A 21,679-nucleotide genomic window follows, 5' to 3' on the forward strand; every position below is an offset into this window, starting at 1 on the left:
CGTCCGGGCCACCCGCCAGACCCACGCACACCGAATCCTCACAGCTACGTCCCCGAATCCTCTCCCCTCCCCACACTCTCCTGGGGCGCGCGCCCGCGACACGGGTCACCAGCGAGGTTGGTCCCAGGCCACGTTGGGGACCGCTCCCCAACTGCCCTCCAGGCGGGCGGGGAGGGACGTGCGGAAGCCATGAGAAAGTGGGTCCTGCACCCCAGCGGGCCCCACAGCGGGACGCGCCACACCTGGGCTCGCCACAAGGTGGTGCACTGGGTCCAGGGCAAGACGCCAGGGGACAGAGAAGCAGGGAGCTTCAGTCGGGTGCTGCTCCACGTCGCGCTCCGTCGCTCAACCCAAGACAGGGCAGCCAGCGCGCGACCTCTACGGGGATCCCGCCTCCCACGGCAGAGCCTGCGGTCACAGGGACAGAGGGCGCAGGCCGCCAGAGCTCCGGATGCCAGCGGCAGCTCCCCGTCCCGCTCAAAGGGAGGGAGGGCCGCCGCAGGCGCCCAGTCGCCTGTGCCACCCTCCGGGTCTCAAAGCACTCCTCAGTCAGCTCAAGGACCGGGGCCACCTGGCCTTCGGGGTCCCATGGGCTTGGGCACGACGGAAGGGACCGCTTGCCCCCGTGGAACAGACATTCTCCCCGTGGACAACCTCAGGTGCCGGGACCCTCTGCTCCGCCTTGGAAAACCCACCTTCTGCAATGTATGCCCAACGCAATCAGGCCGAGCAGATTGACCCCCTCGGCCCGGCCCCAGTGTGTGATGGGGCTCTGTGCGTGAGGGCTTGCTCTTCCCCACCTACACCAGGCACGGCATCTAACACACACACACACACACACACACACCACGCAGAGACACCCAGACCACGCACGCACGCACGGGTCGCACCCTCCTCTCCCCCACCCCACACACGAGCAGCCGAAGGACAAGAGGGTATGGCTGGGGCCTGAGCGGGAACAAGCGAAGCCTTGGTTTGCGGCCCCTCGGCCAACTGCATCAGGATTTTTGTCTGGGCTCGGAGGCCAGAGGATCTCTGCCATTTGCTAGCAGGGCCAGGGATGGCAGGAGGGTGGGTACGGGGCTCAGCCAGGGCCAGTTCTGCTGGCACGATCCTGTAGCACGTGGCCGCGTAGCACGGTGTCGGGTCTGAAGGAGGCCAAGCAGGGGCACAAGACCCAGCAGCGGCACAGGGAAGAGGCCCAGGGCACCCAGGAGCAGACGAGACCCGGGAGTCGTGCGTGCTTGGCGTGGCCACGGGCCCCGTGACGCCCGAGGACTCGAGTGCTCAGCCCCGTGTAGTGGCCGCGAAGGCCTGCCTGGGAGAAACGCCCCGGGAGGCCGGCAGGAACCCGGGATCGGAAGGGATGTGGAGGGGCCCCGGGTCGGAGGAGATGGCTTTGTCTGTGTTTGGTTTTGTTTCTTCTTCCCAAGATCCCGGGTGTGAAAGGGGCCAGAGGTGAAGTCCTGGGCTGGAAAGCCTCACGATTCAGCCCCGCAGCCCCAGGCCCTGAGTGTGGAGGAGGGCGGAGCGGGTCGGCGAAGGGCGCGGCTGCCGTTTTCCTGATGGGCTGGAGGGGCAGTGGCGCTTTCCGGACGAAGAGGACCGGAAGGGTCCCCGAGACCTCCGCTGGGAGCCACGCACCCACCCAAGGATACGGCTCCAGGAGGCGACGGAGGAGGGCGGCTGCTTGCCCTGGCCCGAGCTGTGCGTCCCCCGCCTTGGCCACAGCAGTGGACATTCCCAGAAGAACAAGCGCCCGAGAGCACTGAGAAATTTTCCCCCGAGAAAACTTGACCCTCGTCCTGGCAGCAGGACACCTCGGGAAGAAAGCCACCCAGCGGCCACCTGGGCGAGACCGGCTGCCCGAGCAGGCGCGCGGGGCCTCTGGCCGCTGGCCCCGGGCTGCCAGCCCCCACCCGGACTCGCAGCCGTGCCAGGAGAGCAGCGTGGAGACGCACGCCGGGGCCCTCGGCAGGCTCTTGGGGCTCCCGGAGGCGGCGGCTAGCGTCTACGGCCATACCACCCTGAACGCGCCCGATTTCGTCTGATCTCGGAAGCTAAGCAGGGTCGGGCCTGGTTAGTACTTGGATGGGAGACCGCCTGGGAATACCGGGTGCTGTAGGCTTTTGCTCCTCCCTCCCTCGCTGCTCCTTTTGTCTTCGGGGACTTCGCCACCACCCCCCCCCCACCACCATCCCCAGCACCACCACCACCACCACCACAACGACCCACCGTGACCACGACCCCGACCCCGTCCGGGCCACCCGCCAGACCCACGCACACCGAATCCTCACAGCTACGTCCCCGAATCCTCTCCCCTCCCCACACTCTCCTGGGGCGCGCGCCCGCGACACGGGTCACCAGCGAGGTTGGTCCCAGGCCACGTTGGGGACCGCTCCCCAACTGCCCTCCAGGCGGGCGGGGAGGGACTTGCGGAAGCCATGAGAAAGTGGGTCCTGTACCCCAGCAGGCCCCACAGCGGGACGCGCCACACCTGGGCTCGCCACAAGGTGGTGCACTGGGTCCAGGGCAAGACGCCAGGGGACAGAGAAGCAGGGAGCCTCAGTCGGGTGCTGCTCCACGTCGCGCTCCGTCGCTCAACCCAAGACAGGGCAGCCAGCGCGCGACCTCTACGGGGATCCCGCCTCCCACGGCAGAGCCTGCGGTCACAGGGACAGAGGGCGCCGGCCGCCAGAGCTCCGGATGCCAGCGGCAGCTCCCCGTCCCGCTCAAAGGGAGGGAGGGCCGCCGCTGGCGCCCAGTCGCCTGTGCCACCCTCCGGGTCTCAAAGCACTCCTCAGTCAGCTCAAGGACCGGGGCCACCTGGCCTTCGGGGTCACATGGGCTTGGGCACGACGGAAGGGACCGCTTGCCCCCGTGGAACAGACATTCTCCCCGTGGACAACCTCAGGTGCCGGGACCCTCTGCTCTGCCTTGGAAAACCCACCTTCTGCAATGTATGCCCAACGCAATCAGGCCGAGCAGATTGACCCCCTCGGCCCGGCCCCAGTGTGTGATGGGGCTCTGTGCGTGAGGGCTTGCTCTTCCCCACCTACACCAGGCACGGCATCTAACACACACACACACACACACACACACACCACGCAGAGACACCCAGACCACGCACGCACGCACGGGTCGCACCCTCCTCTCCCCCACCCCACACACGAGCAGCCGAAGGACAAGAGGGTATGGCTGGGGCCTGAGCGGGAACAAGCGAAGCCTTGGTTTGCGGCCCCTTGGCCAACTGCATCAGGATTTTTGTCTGGGCTCGGAGGCCAGAGGATCTCTGCCATTTGCTAGCAGGGCCAGGGATGGCAGGAGGGTGGGTACGGGGCTCAGCCAGGGCCAGTTCTGCTGGCACGATCCTGTAGCACGTGGCCGCGTAGCACGGTGTCGGGTCTGAAGGAGGCCAAGCAGGGGCACAAGACCCAGCAGCGGCACAGGGAAGAGGCCCAGGGCACCCAGGAGCAGACGAGACCCGGGAGTCGTGCGTGCTTGGCGTGGCCGCGGGCCCCGTGACGCCCGAGGACTCGAGTGCTCAGCCCCGTGTAGTGGCCGCGAAGGCCTGCCTGGGAGAAACGCCCCGGGAGGCCGGCAGGAACCCGGGATCGGAAGGGATGTGGAGGGGCCCCGGGTCGGAGGAGATGGCTTTGTCTGTGTTTGGTTTTGTTTCTTCTTCCCAAGATCCCGGGTGTGAAAGGGGCCAGAGGTGAAGTCCTGGGCTGGAAAGCCTCACGATTCAGCCCCGCAGCCCCAGGCCCTGAGTGTGGAGGAGGGCGGAGCGGGTCGGCGAAGGGCGCGGCTGCCGTTTTCCTGATGGGCTGGAGGGGCAGTGGCGCTTTCCGGACGAAGAGGACCGGAAGGGTCCCCGAGACCTCCGCTGGGAGCCACGCACCCACCCAAGGATACGGCTCCAGGAGGCGACGGAGGAGGGCGGCTGCTTGCCCTGGCCCGAGCTGTGCGTCCCCCGCCTTGGCCACAGCAGTGGACATTCCCAGAAGAACAAGCGCCCGAGAGCACTGAGAAATTTTCCCCCGAGAAAACTTGACCCTCGTCCTGGCAGCAGGACACCTCGGGAAGAAAGCCACCCAGCGGCCACCTGGGCGAGACCGGCTGCCCGAGCAGGCGCGCGGGGCCTCTGGCCGCTGGCCCCGGGCTGCCAGCCCCCACCCGGACTCCCAGCCGTGCCAGGAGAGCAGCGTGGAGACGCACGCCGGGGCCCTCGGCAGGCTCTTGGGGCTCCCGGAGGCGGCGGCTAGCGTCTACGGCCATACCACCCTGAACGCGCCCGATCTCGTCTGATCTCGGAAGCTAAGCAGGGTCGGGCCTGGTTAGTACTTGGATGGGAGACCGCCTGGGAATACCGGGTGCTGTAGGCTTTTGCTCCTCCCTCCCTCGCTGCTCCTTTTGTCTTCGGGGACTTCGCCACCACCCCCCCACCACCACCACCACCCCCAGCACCACCACCACCACCACCACCACAACGACCCACCGTGACCACGACCCCGACCCCGTCCGGGCCACCCGCCAGACCCACGCACACCGAATCCTCACAGCTACGTCCCCGAATCCTCTCCCCTCCCCACACTCTCCTGGGGCGCGCGCCCGCGACACTGGTCACCAGCGAGGTTGGTCCCAGGCCACGTTGGGGACCGCTCCCCAACTGCCCTCCAGGCGGGCGGGGAGGGACGTGCGGAAGCCATGAGAAAGTGGGTCCTGCACCCCAGCGGGCCCCACAGCGGGACGCGCCACACCTGGGCTCGCCACAAGGTGGTGCACTGGGTCCAGGGCAAGACGCCAGGGGACAGAGAAGCAGGGAGCCTCAGTCGGGTGCTGCTCCACGTCGCGCTCCGTCGCTCAACCCAAGACAGGGCAGCCAGCGCGCGACCTCTACGTGGGATCCCGCCTCCCACGGCAGAGCCTGCGGTCACAGGGACAGAGGGCACAGGCCGCCAGAGCTCCGAATGCCAGCGGCAGCTCCCCGTCCCGCTCAAGGGAGGGAGGGCCGCCGCTGGCACCCAGTCGCCTGTGCCACCCTCCGGGTCTCAAAGCACTCCTCAGTCAGCTCAAGGACCGGGGCCACCTGGCCTTCGGGGTCACATGGGCTTGGGCACGACGGAAGGGACCGCTTGCCCCCGTGGAACAGACATTCTCCCCGTGGACAACCTCAGGTTCCGGGACCCTCTGCTCCGCCTTGGAAAACCCACCTTCTGCAATGTATGCCCAACGCAATCAGGCCGAGCAGATTGACCCCCTCGGCCCGGCCCCAGTGTGTGATGGGGCTCTGTGCGTGAGGGCTTGCTCTTCCCCACCTACACCAGGCACGGCATCTAACACACACACACACACACACACACACACACACACACACACCACGCAGAGACACCCAGACCACGCACGCACGCACGGGGACGCACCCTCCTCTCCCCCACCCCACACACGAGCAGCCGAAGGACAAGAGGGTATGGCTGGGGCCTGAGCGGGAACAAGCGAAGCCTTGGTTTGCGGCCCCTCGGCCAACTGCATCAGGATTTTTGTCTGGGCTCGGAGGCCAGAGGATCTCTGCCATTTGCTAGCAGGGCCAGGGATGGCAGGAGGGTGGGTACGGGGCTCAGTCAGGGCCAGTTCTGCTGGCACGATCCTGTAGCACGTGGCCGCGTAGCACGGGGTCGGGTCTGAAGGAGGCCAAGCAGGGGCACAAGACCCAGCAGCGGCACAGGGAAGAGGCCCAGGGCACCCAGGAGCAGACGAGACCCGGGAGTCGTGCGTGCTTGGCGTGGCCGCGGGCCCCGTGACGCCCGAGGACTCGAGTGCTCAGCCCCGTGTAGTGGCCGCGAAGGCCTGCCTGGGAGAAACGCCCCGGGAGGCCGGCAGGAACCCGGGATCGGAAGGGATGTGGAGGGGCCCCGGGTCGGAGGAGATGGCTTTGGCTGTGTTTGGTTTTGTTTCTTCTTCCCAAGATCCCGGGTGTGAAAGGGGCCAGAGGTGAAGTCCTGGGCTGGAAAGCCTCACGATTCAGCCCCGCAGCCCCAGGCCCTGAGTGTGGAGGAGGGCGGAGCGGGTCGGCGAAGGGCGCGGCTGCCGTTTTCCTGATGGGCTGGAGGGGCAGTGGCGCTTTCCGGACGAAGAGGACCGGAAGGGTCCCCGAGACCTCCGCTGGGAGCCACGCACCCACCCAAGGATACGGCTCCAGGAGGCGACGGAGGAGGGCGGCTGCTTGCCCTGGCCCGAGCTGTGCGTCCCCCGCCTTGGCCACAGCAGTGGACATTCCCAGAAGAACAAGCGCCCGAGAGCCCTGAGAAATTTTCCCCCGAGAAAACTTGACCCTCGTCATGGCAGCAGGACACCTCGGGAAGAAAGCCACCCAGCGGCCACCTGGGCGAGACCGGCTGCCCGAGCAGGCGCGCGGGGCCTCTGGCCGCTGGCCCCGGGCTGCCAGCCCCCACCCGGACTCCCAGCCGTGCCAGGAGAGCAGCGTGGAGACGCACGCCGGGGCCCTCGGCAGGCTCTTGGGGCTCCCGGAGGCGGCGGCTAGCGTCTACGGCCATACCACCCTGAACGCGCCCGATCTCGTCTGATCTCGGAAGCTAAGCAGGGTTGGGCCTGGTTAGTACTTGGATGGGAGACCGCCTGGGAATACCGGGTGCTGTAGGCTTTTGCTCCTCCCTCCCTCGCTGCTCCTTTTGTCTTCGGGGACTTCGCCACCACCCCCCCCACCACCACCACCACCCCCAGCACCACCACCACCACCACCACCACAACGACCCACCGTGACCACGACCCCGACCCCGTCCGGGCCACCCGCCAGACCCACGCACACCGAATCCTCACAGCTACGTCCCCGAATCCTCTCCCCTCCCCACACTCTCCTGGGGTGCGCGCCCGCGACACGGGTCACCAGCGAGGTTGGTCCCAGGCCACGTTGGGGACCGCTCCCCAACTGCCCTCCAGGCGGGCGGGGAGGGACGTGCGGAAGCCATGAGAAAGTGGGTCCTGCACCCCAGCGGGCCCCACAGCGGGACGCGCCACACCTGGGCTCGCCACAAGGTGGTGCACTGGGTCCAGGGCAAGACGCCAGGGGACAGAGAAGCAGGGAGCTTCAGTCGGGTGCTGCTCCACGTCGCGCTCCGTCGCTCAACCCAAGACAGGGCAGCCAGCGCGCGACCTCTACGTGGGATCCCGCCTCCCACGGCAGAGCCTGCGGTCACAGGGACAGAGGGCGCAGGCCGCCAGAGCTCCGGATGCCAGCGGCAGCTCCCCGTCCCGCTCAAAGGGAGGGAGGGCCGCCGCTGGCGCCCAGTCGCCTGTGCCACCCTCCGGGTCTCAAAGCACTCCTCAGTCAGCTCAAGGACCGGGGCCACCTGGCCTTCGGGGTCACATGGGCTTGGGCACGACGGAAGGGACCGCTTGCCCCCGTGGAACAGACATTCTCCCCGTGGACAACCTCAGGTGCCGGGACCCTCTGCTCTGCCTTGGAAAACCCACCTTCTGCAATGTATGCCCAACGCAATCAGGCCGAGCAGATTGACCCCCTCGGCCCGGCCCCAGTGTGTGATGGGGCTCTGTGCGTGAGGGCTTGCTCTTCCCCACCTACACCAGGCACGGCATCTAACACACACACACACACACACACACACCACGCAGAGACACCCAGACCACGCACGCACGCACGGGTCGCACCCTCCTCTCCCCCACCCCACACACGAGCAGCCGAAGAACAAGAGGGTATGGCTGGGGCCTGAGCGGGAACAAGCGAAGCCTTGGTTTGCGGCCCCTTGGCCAACTGCATCAGGATTTTTGTCTGGGCTCGGAGGCCAGAGGATCTCTGCCATTTGCTAGCAGGGCCAGGGATGGCAGGAGGGTGGGTACGGGGCTCAGCCAGGGCCAGTTCTGCTGGCACGATCCTGTAGCACGTGGCCGCGTAGCACGGTGTCGGGTCTGAAGGAGGCCAAGCAGGGGCACAAGACCCAGCAGCGGCACAGGGAAGAGGCCCAGGGCACCCAGGAGCAGACGAGACCCGGGAGTCGTGCGTGCTTGGCGTGGCCACGGGCCCCGTGACGCCCGAGGACTCGAGTGCTCAGCCCCGTGTAGTGGCCGCGAAGGCCTGCCTGGGAGAAACGCCCCGGGAGGCCGGCAGGAACCCGGGATCGGAAGGGATGTGGAGGGGCCCCGGGTCGGAGGAGATGGCTTTGGCTGTGTTTGGTTTTGTTTCTTCTTCCCAAGATCCCGGGTGTGAAAGGGGCCAGAGGTGAAGTCCTGGGCTGGAAAGCCTCACGATTCAGCCCCGCAGCCCCAGGCCCTGAGTGTGGAGGAGGGCGGAGCGGGTCGGCGAAGGGCGCGGCTGCCGTTTTCCTGATGGGCTGGAGGGGCAGTGGCGCTTTCCGGACGAAGAGGACCGGAAGGGTCCCCGAGACCTCCGCTGGGAGCCACGCACCCACCAAAGGATACGGCTCCAGGAGGCGACGGAGGAGGGCGGCTGCTTGCCCTGGCCCGAGCTGTGCGTCCCCCGCCTTGGCCACAGCAGTGGACATTCCCAGAAGAACAAGCGCCCGAGAGCACTGAGAAATTTTCCCCCGAGAAAACTTGACCCTCGTCCTGGCAGCAGGACACCTCGGGAAGAAAGCCACCCAGCGGCCACCTGGGCGAGACCGGCTGCCCGAGCAGGCGCGCGGGGCCTCTGGCCGCTGGCCCCGGGCTGCCAGCCCCCACCCGGACTCCCAGCCGTGCCAGGAGAGCAGCGTGGAGACGCACGCCGGGGCCCTCGGCAGGCTCTTGGGGCTCCCGGAGGCGGCGGCTAGCGTCTACGGCCATACCACCCTGAACGCGCCCGATCTCGTCTGATCTCGGAAGCTAAGCAGGGTCGGGCCTGGTTAGTACTTGGATGGGAGACCGCCTGGGAATACCGGGTGCTGTAGGCTTTTGCTCCTCCCTCCCTCGCTGCTCCTTTTGTCTTCGGGGACTTCGCCACCACCCCCCCACCACCACCACCACCCCCAGCACCACCACCACCACCACCACCACAACGACCCACCGTGACCACGACCCCGACCCCGTCCGGGCCACCCGCCAGACCCACGCACACCGAATCCTCACAGCTACGTCCCCGAATCCTCTCCCCTCCCCACACTCTCCTGGGGCGCGCGCCCGCGACACGGGTCACCAGCGAGGTTGGTCCCAGGCCACGTTGGGGACCGCTCCCCAACTGCCCTCCAGGCGGGCGGGGAGGGACGTGCGGAAGCCATGAGAAAGTGGGTCCTGCACCCCAGCGGGCCCCACAGCGGGACGCGCCACACCTGGGCTCGCCACAAGGTGGTGCACTGGGTCCAGGGCAAGACGCCAGGGGACAGAGAAGCAGGGAGCCTCAGTCGGGTGCTGCTCCACGTCGCGCTCCGTCGCTCAACCCAAGACAGGGCAGCCAGCGCGCGACCTCTACGTGGGATCCCGCCTCCCACGGCAGAGCCTGCGGTCACAGGGACAGAGGGCACAGGCCGCCAGAGCTCCGAATGCCAGCGGCAGCTCCCCGTCCCGCTCAAGGGAGGGAGGGCCGCCGCTGGCACCCAGTCGCCTGTGCCACCCTCCGGGTCTCAAAGCACTCCTCAGTCAGCTCAAGGACCGGGGCCACCTGGCCTTCGGGGTCACATGGGCTTGGGCACGACGGAAGGGACCGCTTGCCCCCGTGGAACAGACATTCTCCCCGTGGACAACCTCAGGTGCCGGGACCCTCTGCTCCGCCTTGGAAAACCCACCTTCTGCAATGTATGCCCAACGCAATCAGGCCGAGCAGATTGACCCCCTCGGCCCGGCCCCAGTGTGTGATGGGGCTCTGTGCGTGAGGGCTTGCTCTTCCCCACCTACACCAGGCACGGCATCTAACACACACACACACACACACACACACACACACACACACACACCACGCAGAGACACCCAGACCACGCACGCACGCACGGGGACGCACCCTCCTCTCCCCCACCCCACACACGAGCAGCCGAAGGACAAGAGGGTATGGCTGGGGCCTGAGCGGGAACAAGCGAAGCCTTGGTTTGCGGCCCCTCGGCCAACTGCATCAGGATTTTTGTCTGGGCTCGGAGGCCAGAGGATCTCTGCCATTTGCTAGCAGGGCCAGGGATGGCAGGAGGGTGGGTACGGGGCTCAGTCAGGGCCAGTTCTGCTGGCACGATCCTGTAGCACGTGGCCGCGTAGCACGGGGTCGGGTCTGAAGGAGGCCAAGCAGGGGCACAAGACCCAGCAGCGGCACAGGGAAGAGGCCCAGGGCACCCAGGAGCAGACGAGACCCGGGAGTCGTGCGTGCTTGGCGTGGCCGCGGGCCCCGTGACGCCCGAGGACTCGAGTGCTCAGCCCCGTGTAGTGGCCGCGAAGGCCTGCCTGGGAGAAACGCCCCGGGAGGCCGGCAGGAACCCGGGATCGGAAGGGATGTGGAGGGGCCCCGGGTCGGAGGAGATGGCTTTGGCTGTGTTTGGTTTTGTTTCTTCTTCCCAAGATCCCGGGTGTGAAAGGGGCCAGAGGTGAAGTCCTGGGCTGGAAAGCCTCACGATTCAGCCCCGCAGCCCCAGGCCCTGAGTGTGGAGGAGGGCGGAGCGGGTCGGCGAAGGGCGCGGCTGCCGTTTTCCTGATGGGCTGGAGGGGCAGTGGCGCTTTCCGGACGAAGAGGACCGGAAGGGTCCCCGAGACCTCCGCTGGGAGCCACGCACCCACCCAAGGATACGGCTCCAGGAGGCGACGGAGGAGGGCGGCTGCTTGCCCTGGCCCGAGCTGTGCGTCCCCCGCCTTGGCCACAGCAGTGGACATTCCCAGAAGAACAAGCGCCCGAGAGCCCTGAGAAATTTTCCCCCGAGAAAACTTGACCCTCGTCATGGCAGCAGGACACCTCGGGAAGAAAGCCACCCAGCGGCCACCTGGGCGAGACCGGCTGCCCGAGCAGGCGCGCGGGGCCTCTGGCCGCTGGCCCCGGGCTGCCAGCCCCCACCCGGACTCCCAGCCGTGCCAGGAGAGCAGCGTGGAGACGCACGCCGGGGCCCTCGGCAGGCTCTTGGGGCTCCCGGAGGCGGCGGCTAGCGTCTACGGCCATACCACCCTGAACGCGCCCGATCTCGTCTGATCTCGGAAGCTAAGCAGGGTCGGGCCTGGTTAGTACTTGGATGGGAGACCGCCTGGGAATACCGGGTGCTGTAGGCTTTTGCTCCTCCCTCCCTCGCTGCTCCTTTTGTCTTCGGGGACTTCGCCACCACCCCCCCCCCACCACCACCACCCCCAGCACCACCACCACCACCACCACCACAACGACCCACCGTGACCACGACCCCGACCCCGTCCGGGCCACCCGCCAGACCCACGCACACCGAATCCTCACAGCTACGTCCCCGAATCCTCTCCCCTCCCCACACTCTCCTGTGGCACGCGCCCGCGACACGGGTCACCAGCGAGGTTGGTCCCAGGCCACGTTGGGGACCGCTCCCCAACTGCCCTCCAGGCGGGCGGGGAGGGACGTGCGGAAGCCATGAGAAAGTGGGTCCTGCACCCCAGCGGGCCCCACAGCGGGACGCGCCACACCTGGGCTCGCCACAAGGTGGTGCACTGGGTCCAGGGCAAGACGCCAGGGGACAGAGAAGCAGGGAGCCTCAGTCGGGTGCTGCTCCACGTCGCGCTCCGTCGCTCAACCCAAGACAGGGCAGCCAGCGCGCGACCTCTACGTGGGATCCCGCCTCCCACGGCAGAGCCTGCGGTCACAGGGACAGAGGGCGCAGGCCGCCAGAGCTCGGGATGCCAGCGGCAGCTCCCCGTCCCGCTCAAAGGGAGGGAGGGCCGCCGCTGGCGCCCAGTCGCCTGTGCCACCCTCCGGGTCTCAAAGCACTCCTCAGTCAGCTCAAGGACCGGGGCCACCTGGCCTTCGGTGTCACATGGGCTTGGGCACGACGGAAGGGACCGCTTGCCCCCGTGGAACAGACATTCTCCCCGTGGACAACCTCAGGTGCCGGGACCCTCTGCTCCGCCTTGGAAAACCCACCTTCTGCAATGTATGCCCAACGCAATCAGGCCGAGCAGATTGACCCCCTCGGCCCGGCCCCAGTGTGTGATGGGGCTCTGTGCGTGAGGGCTTGCTCTTCCCCACCTACACCAGGCACGGCATCTAACACACACACACACACACACACACACCACGCAGAGACACCCAGACCACGCACGCACGCACGGGGACGCACCCTCCTCTCCCCCACCCCACACACGAGCAGCCGAAGGACAAGAGGGTATGGCTGGGGCCTGAGCGGGAACAAGCGAAGCCTTGGTTTGCGGCCCCTCGGCCAACTGCATCAGGATTTTTGTCTGGGCTCGGAGGCCAGAGGATCTCTGCCATTTGCTAGCAGGGCCAGGGATGGCAGGAGGGTTGGTACGGGGCTCAGACAGGGCCAGTTCTGCTGGCACGATCCTGTAGCACGTGGCCGCGTAGCACGGGGCCGGGTCTGAAGGAGGCCAAGCAGGGGCACAAGACCCAGCAGCGGCACAGGGAAGAGGCCCAGGGCACCCAGGAGCAGACGAGACCCGGGAGTCGTGCGTGCTTGGCGTGGCCGCGGGCCCCGTGACGCCCGAGGACTCGAGTGCTCAGCCCCGTGTAGTGGCCGCGAAGGCCTGCCTGGGAGAAACGCCCCGGGAGGCCGGCAGGAACCCGGGATCGGAAGGGATGTGGAGGGGCCCCAGGTCGGAGGAGATGGCTTTGGCTGTGTTTGGTTTTGTTTCTTCTTCCCAAGATCCCGGGTGTGAAAGGGGCCAGAGGTGAAGTCCTGGGCTGGAAAGCCTCACGATTCAGCCCCGCAGCCCCAGGCCCTGAGTGTGGAGGAGGGCGGAGCGGGTCGGCGAAGGGCGCGGCTGCCGTTTTCCTGATGGGCTGGAGGGGCAGTGGCGCTTTCCGGACGAAGAGGACCGGAAGGGTCCCCGAGACCTCCGCTGGGAGCCACGCACCCACCCAAGGATACGGCTCCAGGAGGCGACGGAGGAGGGCGGCTGCTTGCCCTGGCCCGAGCTGTGCGTCCCCCGCCTTGGCCACAGCAGTGGACATTCCCAGAAGAACAAGCGCCCGAGAGCACTGAGAAATTTTCCCCCGAGAAAACTTGACCCTCGTCCTGGCAGCAGGACACCTCGGGAAGAAAGCCACCCAGCGGCCACCTGGGCGAGACCGGCTGCCCGAGCAGGCGCGCGGGGCCTCTGGCCGCTGGCCCCGGGCTGCCAGCCCCCACCCGGACTCCCAGCCGTGCCAGGAGAGCAGCGTGGAGACGCACGCCGGGGCCCTCGGCAGGCTCTTGGGGCTCCCGGAGGCGGCGGCTAGCGTCTACGGCCATACCACCCTGAACGCGCCCGATCTCGTCTGATCTCGGAAGCTAAGCAGGGTCGGGCCTGGTTAGTACTTGGATGGGAGACCGCCTGGGAATACCGGGTGCTGTAGGCTTTTGCTCCTCCCTCCCTCGCTGCTCCTTTTGTCTTCGGGGACTTCGCCACCACCCCCCCCCACCACCACCACCCCCAGCACCACCACCACCACCACCACAACGACCCACCGTGACCACGACCCCGACCCCGTCCGGGCCACCCGCCAGACCCACGCACACCGAATCCTCACAGCTACGTCCCCGAATCCTCTCCCCTCCCCACACTCTCCTGGGGCGCGCGCCCGCGACACGGGTCACCAGCGAGGTTGGTCCCAGGCCACGTTGGGGACCGCTCCCCAACTGCCCTCCAGGCGGGCGGGGAGGGTCGTGCGGAAGCCATGAGAAAGTGGGTCCTGCACCCCAGCGGGCCCCACAGCGGGACGCGCCACACCTGGGCTCGCCACAAGGTGTTGCACTTGGTCCAGGGCAAGACGCCAGGGGACAGAGAAGCAGGGAGCCTCAGTCGGGTGCTGCTCCACGTCGCGCTCCGTCGCTCAACCCAAGACAGGGCAGCCAGCGTGCGACCTCTACGTGGGATCCCGCCTCCCACGGCAGAGCCTGCGGTCACAGGGACAGAGGGCGCAGGCCGCCAGAGCTCGGGATGCCAGCGTCAGCTTCCCGTCCCGCTCAAAGGGAGGGAGGGCCGCCGCTGGCGCCCAGTCGCCTGTGCCACCCTCCGGGTCTCAAAGCACTCCTCAGTCAGCTCAAGGACTGGGGCCACCTGGCCTCCGGGGTCACATGGGCTTGGGCACGACGGAAGGGACCGCTTGCCCCCGTGGAACAGACATTCTCCCCGTGGACAACCTCAGGTGCCGGGACCCTCTGCTCCGCCTTGGAAAACCCACCTTCTGCAATGTATGCCCAACGCAATCAGGCCGAGCAGATTGACCCCCTCGGCCCGGCCCCAGTGTGTGATGGGGCTCTGTGCGTGAGGGCTTGCTCTTCCCCACCTACACCAGGCACGGCATCTAACACACACACACACACACACACACACCACGCAGAGACACCCAGACCACGCACGCACGCACGGGGACGCACCCTCCTCTCCCCCACCCCACACACGAGCAGCCGAAGGACAAGAGGGTATGGCTGGGGCCTGAGCGGGAACAAGCGAAGCCTTGGTTTGCGGCCCCTCGGCCAACTGCATCAGGATTTTTGTCTGGGCTCGGAGGCCAGAGGATCTCTGCCATTTGCTAGCAGGGCCAGGGATGGCAGGAGGGTGGGTACGGGGCTCAGCCAGGGCCAGTTCTGCTGGCACGATCCTGTAGCACGTGGCCGCGTAGCACGGTGTCGGGTCTGAAGGAGGCCAAGCAGGGGCACAAGACCCAGCAGCGGCACAGGGAAGAGGCCCAGGGCACCCAGGAGCAGACGAGACCCGGGAGTCGTGCGTGCTTGGCGTGGCCACGGGCCCCGTGACGCCCGAGAACTCGAGTGCTCAGCCCCGTGTAGTGGCCGCGTAGGCCTGCCTGGGAGAAACGCCCCGGGAGGCCGGCAGGAACCCGGGATCGGAAGGGATGTGGAGGGGCCCCGGGTCGGAGGAGATGGCTTTGGCTGTGTTTGGTTTTGTTTCTTCTTCCCAAGATCCCGGGTGTGAAAGGGGCCAGAGGTGAAGTCCTGGGCTGGAAAGCCTCACGATTCAGCCCCGCAGCCCCAGGCCCTGAGTGTGGAGGAGGGCGGAGCGGGTCGGCGAAGGGCGCGGCTGCCGTTTTCCTGATGGGCTGGAGGGGCAGTGGCGCTTTCCGGACGAAGAGGACCGGAAGGGTCCCCGAGACCTCCGCTGGGAGCCACACACCCACCCAAGGATACGGCTCCAGGAGGCGACGGAGGAGGGCGGCTTCTTGCCCTGGCCCGAGCTGTGCGTCCCCCGCCTTGGCCACAGCAGTGGACATTCCCAGAAGAACAAGCGCCCGAGAGCACTGAGAAATTTTCCCCCGAGAAAACTTGACCCTCGTCCTGGCAGCAGGACACCTCGGGAAGAAAGCCACCCAGCGGCCACTTGGGCGAGACCGGCTGCCCGAGCAGGCGCGCGGGGCCTCTGGCCGCTGGCCCCGGGCTGCCAGCCCCCACCCGGACTCCCAGCCGTGCCAGGAGAGCAGCGTGGAGACGCACGCCGGGGCCCTCGGCAGGCTCTTGGGGCTCCCGGAGGCGGCGGCTAGCGTCTACGGCCATACCACCCTGAACGCGCCCGATCTCGTCTGATCTCGGAAGCTAAGCAGGGTCGGGCCTGGTTAGTACTTGGATGGGAGACCGCCTGGGAATACCGGGTGCTGTAGGCTTTTGCTCCTCCCTCCCTCGCTGCTCCTTTTGTCTTCGGGGACTTCGCCACCACCCCCCCCCACCACCACCACCCCCAGCACCACCACCACCACCACCACAACGACCCACCGTGACCACGACCCCGACCCCGTCCGGGCCACCCGCCAGACCCACGCACACCGAATCCTCACAGCTACGTCCCCGAATCCTCTCCCCTCCCCACACTCTCCTGGGGCGCGCGCCCGCGACACGGGTCACCAGCGAGGTTGGTCCCAGGCCTCGTTGGGGACCGCTCCCCAACTGCCCTCCAGGCGGGCGGGGAGGGACGTGCGGAAGCCATGAGAAAGTGGGTCCTGCACCCCAGCGGGCCCCACAGCGGGACGCGCCACACCTGGGCTCGCCACAAGGTGGTGCACTGGGTCCAGGGCAAGACGCCAGGGGACAGAGAAGCAGGGAGCCTCAGTCGGGTGCTGCTCCACGTCGCGCTCCGTCGCTCAACCCAAGACAGGGCAGCCAGCGCGCGACCTCTACGTGGGATCCCGCCTCCCACGGCAGAGCCTGCGGTCACAGGGACAGAGGGCGCAGGCCGCCAGAGCTCCGGATGCCAGCGGCAGCTCCCCGTCCCGCTCAAAGGGAGGGAGGGCCGCCGCTGGCGCCCAGTCGCCTGTGCCACCCTCCGGGTCTCAAAGCACTCCTCAGTCAGCTCAAGGACCGGGGCCACCTGGCCTTCGGTGTCACATGGGCTTGGGCACGACGGAAGGGACCGCTTGCCCCCGTGGAACAGACATTCTCCCCGTGGACAACCTCAGGTGCCGGGACCCTCTGCTCCGCCTTGGAAAACCCACCTTCTGCAATGTATGCCCAACGCAATCAGGCCGAGCAGATTGACCCCCTCGGCCCGGCCCCAGTGTGTGATGGGGCTCTGTGCGTGAGGGCTTGCTCTTCCCCACCTACACCAGGCACGGCATCTAACACACACACACACACACACACACACCACGCAGAGACACCCAGACCACGCACGCACGCACGGGGACGCACCCTCCTCTCCCCCACCCCACACACGAGCAGCCGAAGGACAAGAGGGTATGGCTGGGGCCTGAGCGGGAACAAGCGAAGCCTTGGTTTGCGGCCCCTCGGCCAACTGCATCAGGATTTTTGTCTGGGCTCGGAGGCCAGAGGATCTCTGCCATTTGCTAGCAGGGCCAGGGATGGCAGGAGGGTTGGTACGGGGCTCAGACAGGGCCAGTTCTGCTGGCACGATCCTGTAGCACGTGGCCGCGTAGCACGGGGCCGGGTCTGAAGGAGGCCAAGCAGGGGCACAAGACCCAGCAGCGGCACAGGGAAGAGGCCCAGGGCACCCAGGAGCAGACGAGACCCGGGAGTCGTGCGTGCTTGGCGTGGCCGCGGGCCCCGTGACGCCCGAGGACTCGAGTGCTCAGCCCCGTGTAGTGGCCGCGAAGGCCTGCCTGGGAGAAACGCCCCGGGAGGCCGGCAGGAACCCGGGATCGGAAGGGATGTGGAGGGGCCCCAGGTCGGAGGAGATGGCTTTGGCTGTGTTTGGTTTTGTTTCTTCTTCCCAAGATCCCGGGTGTGAAAGGGGCCAGAGGTGAAGTCCTGGGCTGGAAAGCCTCACGATTCAGCCCCGCAGCCCCAGGCCCTGAGTGTGGAGGAGGGCGGAGCGGGTCGGCGAAGGGCGCGGCTGCCGTTTTCCTGATGGGCTGGAGGGGCAGTGGCGCTTTCCGGACGAAGAGGACCGGAAGGGTCCCCGAGACCTCCGCTGGGAGCCACGCACCCACCCAAGGATACGGCTCCAGGAGGCGACGGAGGAGGGCGGCTGCTTGCCCTGGCCCGAGCTGTGCGTCCCCCGCCTTGGCCACAGCAGTGGACATTCCCAGAAGAACAAGCGCCCGAGAGCACTGAGAAATTTTCCCCCGAGAAAACTTGACCCTCGTCCTGGCAGCAGGACACCTCGGGAAGAAAGCCACCCAGCGGCCACCTGGGCGAGACCGGCTGCCCGAGCAGGCGCGCGGGGCCTCTGGCCGCTGGCCCCGGGCTGCCAGCCCCCACCCGGACTCCCAGCCGTGCCAGGAGAGCAGCGTGGAGACGCACGCCGGGGCCCTCGGCAGGCTCTTGGGGCTCCCGGAGGCGGCGGCTAGCGTCTACGGCCATACCACCCTGAACGCGCCCGATCTCGTCTGATCTCGGAAGCTAAGCAGGGTCGGGCCTGGTTAGTACTTGGATGGGAGACCGCCTGGGAATACCGGGTGCTGTAGGCTTTTGCTCCTCCCTCCCTCGCTGCTCCTTTTGTCTTCGGGGACTTCGCCACCACCCCCCCCCACCACCACCACCCCCAGCACCACCACCACCACCACCACAACGACCCACCGTGACCACGACCCCGACCCCGTCCGGGCCACCCGCCAGACCCACGCACACCGAATCCTCACAGCTACGTCCCCGAATCCTCTCCCCTCCCCACACTCTCCTGGGGCGCGCGCCCGCGACACGGGTCACCAGCGAGGTTGGTCCCAGGCCACGTTGGGGACCGCTCCCCAACTGCCCTCCAGGCGGGCGGGGAGGGTCGTGCGGAAGCCATGAGAAAGTGGGTCCTGCACCCCAGCGGGCCCCACAGCGGGACGCGCCACACCTGGGCTCGCCACAAGGTGTTGCACTTGGTCCAGGGCAAGACGCCAGGGGACAGAGAAGCAGGGAGCCTCAGTCGGGTGCTGCTCCACGTCGCGCTCCGTCGCTCAACCCAAGACAGGGCAGCCAGCGTGCGACCTCTACGTGGGATCCCGCCTCCCACGGCAGAGCCTGCGGTCACAGGGACAGAGGGCGCAGGCCGCCAGAGCTCGGGATGCCAGCGTCAGCTTCCCGTCCCGCTCAAAGGGAGGGAGGGCCGCCGCTGGCGCCCAGTCGCCTGTGCCACCCTCCGGGTCTCAAAGCACTCCTCAGTCAGCTCAAGGACTGGGGCCACCTGGCCTCCGGGGTCACATGGGCTTGGGCACGACGGAAGGGACCGCTTGCCCCCGTGGAACAGACATTCTCCCCGTGGACAACCTCAGGTGCCGGGACCCTCTGCTCCGCCTTGGAAAACCCACCTTCTGCAATGTATGCCCAACGCAATCAGGCCGAGCAGATTGACCCCCTCGGCCCGGCCCCAGTGTGTGATGGGGCTCTGTGCGTGAGGGCTTGCTCTTCCCCACCTACACCAGGCACGGCATCTAACACACACACACACACACACACACACCACGCAGAGACACCCAGACCACGCACGCACGCACGGGGACGCACCCTCCTCTCCCCCACCCCACACACGAGCAGCCGAAGGACAAGAGGGTATGGCTGGGGCCTGAGCGGGAACAAGCGAAGCCTTGGTTTGCGGCCCCTCGGCCAACTGCATCAGGATTTTTGTCTGGGCTCGGAGGCCAGAGGATCTCTGCCATTTGCTAGCAGGGCCAGGGATGGCAGGAGGGTGGGTACGGGGCTCAGCCAGGGCCAGTTCTGCTGGCACGATCCTGTAGCACGTGGCCGCGTAGCACGGTGTCGGGTCTGAAGGAGGCCAAGCAGGGGCACAAGACCCAGCAGCGGCACAGGGAAGAGGCCCAGGGCACCCAGGAGCAGACGAGACCCGGGAGTCGTGCGTGCTTGGCGTGGCCACGGGCCCCGTGACGCCCGAGAACTCGAGTGCTCAGCCCCGTGTAGTGGCCGCGTAGGCCTGCCTGGGAGAAACGCCCCGGGAGGCCGGCAGGAACCCGGGATCGGAAGGGATGTGGAGGGGCCCCGGGTCGGAGGAGATGGCTTTGGCTGTGTTTGGTTTTGTTTCTTCTTCCCAAGATCCCGGGTGTGAAAGGGGCCAGAGGTGAAGTCCTGGGCTGGAAAGCCTCACGATTCAGCCCCGCAGCCCCAGGCCCTGAGTGTGGAGGAGGGCGGAGCGGGTCGGCGAAGGGCGCGGCTGCCGTTTTCCTGATGGGCTGGAGGGGCAGTGGCGCTTTCCGGACGAAGAGGACCGGAAGGGTCCCCGAGACCTCCGCTGGGAGCCACACACCCACCCAAGGATACGGCTCCAGGAGGCGACGGAGGAGGGCGGCTTCTTGCCCTGGCCCGAGCTGTGCGTCCCCCGCCTTGGCCACAGCAGTGGACATTCCCAGAAGAACAAGCGCCCGAGAGCACTGAGAAATTTTCCCCCGAGAAAACTTGACCCTCGTCCTGGCAGCAGGACACCTCGGGAAGAAAGCCACCCAGCGGCCACTTGGGCGAGACCGGCTGCCCGAGCAGGCGCGCGGGGCCTCTGGCCGCTGGCCCCGGGCTGCCAGCCCCCACCCGGACTCCCAGCCGTGCCAGGAGAGCAGCGTGGAGACGCACGCCGGGGCCCTCGGCAGGCTCTTGGGGCTCCCGGAGGCGGCGGCTAGCGTCTACGGCCATACCACCCTGAACGCGCCCGATCTCGTCTGATCTCGGAAGCTAAGCAGGGTCGGGCCTGGTTAGTACTTGGATGGGAGACCGCCTGGGAATACCGGGTGCTGTAGGCTTTTGCTCCTCCCTCCCTCGCTGCTCCTTTTGTCTTCGGGGACTTCGCCACCACCCCCCCCCACCACCACCACCCCCAGCACCACCACCACCACCACCACAACGACCCACCGTGACCACGACCCCGACCCCGTCCGGGCCACCCGCCAGACCCACGCACACCGAATCCTCACAGCTACGTCCCCGAATCCTCTCCCCTCCCCACACTCTCCTGGGGCGCGCGCCCGCGACACGGGTCACCAGCGAGGTTGGTCCCAGGCCTCGTTGGGGACCGCTCCCCAACTGCCCTCCAGGCGGGCGGGGAGGGACGTGCGGAAGCCATGAGAAAGTGGGTCCTGCAACCCAGCGGGCCCCACAGCGGGACGCGCCACACCTGGGCTCGCCACAAGGTGGTGCACTGGGTCCAGGGCAAGACGCCAGGGGACAGAGAAGCAGGGAGCCTCAGTCGGGTGCTGCTCCACGTCGCGCTCCGTCGCTCAACCCAAGACAGGGCAGCCAGCGCGCGACCTCTACGTGGGATCCCGCCTCCCACGGCAGAGCCTGCGGTCACAGGGACAGAGGGCGCAGGCCGCCAGAGCTCCGGATGCCAGCGGCAGCTCCCCGTCCCGCTCAAAGGGAGGGAGGGCCGCCGCTGGCGCCCAGTCGCCTGTGCCACCCTCCGGGTCTCAAAGCACTCCTCAGTCAGCTCAAGGACCGGGGCCACCTGGCCTTCGGGGTCACATGGGCTTGGGCACGACGGAAGGGACCGCTTGCCCCCGTGGAACAGACATTCTCCCCGTGGACAACCTCAGGTGCCGGGACCCTCTGCTCCGCCTTGGAAAACCCACCTTCTGCAATGTATGCCCAACGCAATCAGGCCGAGCAGATTTACCCCCTCGGCCCGGCCCCAGTGTGTGATGGGGCTCTGTGTGTGAGGGCTTGCTCTTCCCCACCTACACCAGGCACGGCATCTAACACACACACACACACACACACACACCACGCAGAGACACCCAGAACACGCACGCACGCACGGGCACGCACCCTCCTCTCCCCCACCCCACACACGAGCAGCCGAAGGACAAGAGGGTATGGCTGGGGCCTGAGCGGGAACAAGCGAAGCCTTGGTTTGCGGCCACTCGGCCAACTGCATCAGGATTTTTGTCTGGGCTCGGAGGCCAGAGGATCTCTGCCATTTGCTAGCAGGGCCAGGGATGGCAGGAGGGTGGGTATGGGGCTCAGCCAGGGCCAGTTCTGCTGGCACGATCCTGTAGCACGTGGCCGCGTAGCACGTGGTCGGGTCTGAAGGAGGCCAAGCAGGGGCACAAGACCCAGCAGCGGCACAGGGAAGAGGCCCAGGGCACCCAGGAGCAGACGAGACCCGGGAGTCGTGCGTGCTTGGCGTGGCCGCGGGCCCCGTGACGCCCGAGGACTCGAGTGCTCAGCCCCGTGTAGTGGCC

The 21,679-nt window shown here is 67.5% G+C and overlaps 9 non-coding genes across 9 annotated transcripts; all 9 read left to right on the top strand.

Moving 5' to 3' along the window:
- The first annotated feature begins 2,009 nt into the window (after window positions 1–2,009).
- LOC141412619 (5S ribosomal RNA) lies at window positions 2,010–2,128 on the top strand. The gene has a single exon (XR_012437460.1). It is a non-coding gene; the product is annotated as a 5S ribosomal RNA (ribosomal RNA).
- Window positions 2,129–4,266: 2,138 nt separating this feature from the next.
- LOC141413548 (5S ribosomal RNA) lies at window positions 4,267–4,385 on the top strand. Its single transcript, XR_012438339.1, has one exon. It is a non-coding gene; the product is annotated as a 5S ribosomal RNA (ribosomal RNA).
- Window positions 4,386–6,542: 2,157 nt separating this feature from the next.
- On the top strand, window positions 6,543–6,661 carry LOC141413357 (5S ribosomal RNA). The gene has a single exon (XR_012438149.1). It is a non-coding gene; the product is annotated as a 5S ribosomal RNA (ribosomal RNA).
- Window positions 6,662–8,805: 2,144 nt separating this feature from the next.
- LOC141413549 (5S ribosomal RNA) lies at window positions 8,806–8,924 on the top strand. The gene has a single exon (XR_012438340.1). It is a non-coding gene; the product is annotated as a 5S ribosomal RNA (ribosomal RNA).
- A 2,159-nt stretch (window positions 8,925–11,083) lies between these two features.
- Window positions 11,084–11,202, top strand: LOC141413550 (5S ribosomal RNA). Its single transcript, XR_012438341.1, has one exon. It is a non-coding gene; the product is annotated as a 5S ribosomal RNA (ribosomal RNA).
- Window positions 11,203–13,346: 2,144 nt separating this feature from the next.
- Window positions 13,347–13,465, top strand: LOC141413551 (5S ribosomal RNA). The gene has a single exon (XR_012438342.1). It is a non-coding gene; the product is annotated as a 5S ribosomal RNA (ribosomal RNA).
- A 2,140-nt stretch (window positions 13,466–15,605) lies between these two features.
- LOC141413552 (5S ribosomal RNA) lies at window positions 15,606–15,724 on the top strand. Its single transcript, XR_012438343.1, has one exon. It is a non-coding gene; the product is annotated as a 5S ribosomal RNA (ribosomal RNA).
- A 2,140-nt stretch (window positions 15,725–17,864) lies between these two features.
- On the top strand, window positions 17,865–17,983 carry LOC141413553 (5S ribosomal RNA). The gene has a single exon (XR_012438344.1). It is a non-coding gene; the product is annotated as a 5S ribosomal RNA (ribosomal RNA).
- Window positions 17,984–20,123: 2,140 nt separating this feature from the next.
- Window positions 20,124–20,242, top strand: LOC141413554 (5S ribosomal RNA). Its single transcript, XR_012438345.1, has one exon. It is a non-coding gene; the product is annotated as a 5S ribosomal RNA (ribosomal RNA).
- Window positions 20,243–21,679: the final 1,437 nt, after the last annotated feature.

The sequence above is a fragment of the Castor canadensis genome, chromosome 10, assembly GCF_047511655.1.
Source record: "Castor canadensis chromosome 10, mCasCan1.hap1v2, whole genome shotgun sequence".
Classification (NCBI taxonomy): Eukaryota; Metazoa; Chordata; class Mammalia; order Rodentia; family Castoridae; genus Castor; species Castor canadensis.